Genomic DNA, 3,230 nt, shown 5'->3' on the forward strand with positions numbered 1-3,230 from the left:
GTTGTTTTGAACTTAAAAAAAAAAATGTTTTAAATACGTTTTTATTTCAATTGATTTTTTTTTTAAATCACAGACATGTTTGCCACCCTGGGCTCCTTTGGGCACAAGGTGGGATATAAATTTAATAAAAAGAAATAAAAAGAAATAAATAAATGTTCTGGTGTATTTTGTCCCACTTTTGTGGGGTACCGTGCAAAAGGGCCTCTCTAGATGGCAATTGTGTGGGAACATTGTGGGGAAGCATTGCAGAACAACTAAGAAAGCAGAATGAGGTGTGGGTGGCCCAATAATGCACCATTATTGACTCATAGAATCATAGAGAATTGTAGAGTTGGAAGGGACTCCAGGGTCATCTAGTCCAACCCCCTGCAATACAGGAATCACAACTAAAGCATCCATGACAGACAGCCATCCAGTTCTGTTTAAAAACCTCTAATAAAAGAGAGTTAATCATTTTCCAAGGGAGTCCATTCCACTGTCAAACAACTCTTACCAAACCTCTTTTGTAAGTTTAGCCAGAATCTCATTTTTGTAACTTTAATCCATTGGTTTAGGTCCTACCCTCCAGAACATTGGGGGGGGGGGGAGCTTGCTCCATCTTCCATGTGACAGCCCTTTAGATATCTGAAGACGACTATCATTGCTCCTCTCAGTCTCCTCTTTACCAGGATAAACAAACCCAGCTCCCCCAGCCATTCCGCATAAGGCTTGGTTTGTAGAAGAAGAGTTTGGATTTGATATCCCACTTTATCACGCGGCTAACAATCTCCTTTCCCTTCCTCCCCCACAACAAACACTCTGTGAGGTGAGTGGGGCTGAGAGACTTCAAAGAAGTATGACTAGCCCAAGGTGCATGTGGAGGAGCGGAGACGCGAACCCGGTTCACCAGATTACGAGTCCACCGCTCTTAAGTCCTACACCACACTGGCTCTCTCACACTGGTGACCCTTGATCACCTTGGTTGCCCTCCCCTGCACATGTTCCAGCTTCATGGCGGCAGGGGAGCCATCACCCTTGAAGCAGGACATGGGTATAACATCCTGAAAGCCCTCACCCTCCAACCTCTGTGCCTCTCTTGGCTTTTCCAGGTCAGCCACCTCCAGGGAACAGACCCACCAGTAAGAGCACTTCGACAGTGGAAGGGATTCCCTTGGAAAGGAGGTGGACTTTCCTTCATTTGAGGTTCCTAAGCAGAGGTTGGAATGGCCATCCGTCAGGGATTCTTCAGTTGTGATTCCTGCACTGAGGATTTGGACTAGATGATGCTCTTGGGAATCCTTTGCAACTCTACACCTGAGAGCCAGCAGGTCACTGCCCTGAGCGCCTCGTCCAGCAGTCAGACAGTCATATCAGTGACATTCCATGCAAAGCCCTAGACAGCCCCGCTGGCTTCTCTTGGCACATTATTTTTTAAAAGCAATTTCTCGGAGCTTGCAGGTGCCCCTTTTCTGCCTGCACTCCGTGCGGTGATTCCGCGGCGGAGGGTGCCAGAGCACCCAGCCAGCAAGTGGCAGCCTCATGTATTATTAATGACAGCCAATCCCATGCCTGGCGTCACACTGATAACCCACCGGGGGTGAGGAGCGAATCCAGGTGGCAGAAGGTGCCAGAGAGCGGTTTGCACAGGTGGGTGCTGATGTTCCCCCAGCAGAAGGTCCCTGTTGCTTCCGGGGGTGGGGGCCGCACACTCTCTCTAGAGGGCTCCAGAGGCAATTGGATTCACTGGAGGGGGGCTGGCTCCGGGAAGATAATTTTGGTTCCCTGTTCAATCAACTCCCAGCAGCAGCTATTTGGACAAGGCTGAAACAAACACAGCCAAGTCCTCAGTTCTGAGCTGGCAGCCCCAATGAGGCCTCCTGCCTCCTGCTTCTTCCAGTCACTAGGCTGTGCACCTCTGGCAGGGGCTGCCCCATCATCTGATGCTCATACACACTTTTAATGAGGCTTTGGAGTCTGGAGGGGAAGGTGGGGAAGGGGTGGGGGGGCACCCTCCTTGTCTCTTGTCAGTGATGAGGCACAATAGGCCATTAGGCTTGAGTTGCATACAGCAAAGGCATGTGGGTGGTGGCAAAATTCTGCCTGTCCTCATACGGAAGTTGGACTTGACTTGGTAGGCACAAGATACCCCTTCCCCTCCTCCTTCCTTCTCACAGATGTGATTCTTAGCATTCATTGGTGTAATAATTTGTTAAGCAGCAGCAAGAATGACGCACATCTGTCATATAATCCAATACCCATTTACTTTAGAGTAAGCCCCAAACAACTGAATAGAACAATTTTTCATATATATATATATATATATTTGCTTTCGTAGATTTTCATGGGTACAGGAATGCAGGTTTTGGTGTCTTCGGGTGTCTTCCCGTGTAAGAGTCGGGGTGTCTGGGCGACGTTTCGACGAGGTCTCACTCGTCATCTTCAGGCTGGTGCTTTCGGCTTCTTGGAACAAGAAGCCGAAAGCACCAGCCTGAAGATGACGAGTGAGACCTCGTCGAAACGTCGCCCAGACACCCCGACTCTTACACGGGAAGACACCCGAAGACACCAAAACCTGCATATATATATATATATATATATATATTCTTTGTTAATTTGTTTATTTTAAAAATAATAATACAAAACATAAAATGTATTTTTTAAAAAGTGAAGAAAGTCAGAAAGGAAAAAAGGGTATAGTATCTCACTATAACAATTGTTAACAGTTAACAATTACACTTTTAAGCCTACTGTATTTTGTATAAATGAGTTCCAAATTTCATTATATATGTGCGTGCTAGTATAACGAGACATTTACAGAATTGTGCTGCTAACGTACCATTCCTTTACTGAAAAGATTTTATTCCCTTCCCAATACTTGACATAATTTCAGATGCAAATTGTAACAAGCTTTACACTTTTGGAAGTGCTCAAGAAATGGGAAATATCCCTAATCCTAAATTTCCAGAGGGACAATTGTTGCCACAAACATCAATGCCGTAATAAATGCATTAGTTGTTCAGGCAACAAAAAAATCTTTGTTGTCTTTGGTAAGCATAATATCCGGCTGAGAGCATCTGTTCTGAAGTCTCTCAGCCCCACTCACCTCACAGAGTGTTTGTTGTGGGGGAGGAAGGGAAAGGAGAATGTTAGCCGCTTTGAGACTCCTTCAGGTAGTGATAAAGCGGGATATCAAATCCAAACTCCTCCTCCTCCTCCTCTTCTTCTTCTTCTTCTTCTTCTTCTTCTTCTTC

The sequence above is a fragment of the Podarcis vaucheri genome, assembly GCF_965113315.1.
Source record: "Podarcis vaucheri genome assembly, chromosome: 7".
Classification (NCBI taxonomy): Eukaryota; Metazoa; Chordata; class Lepidosauria; order Squamata; family Lacertidae; genus Podarcis; species Podarcis vaucheri.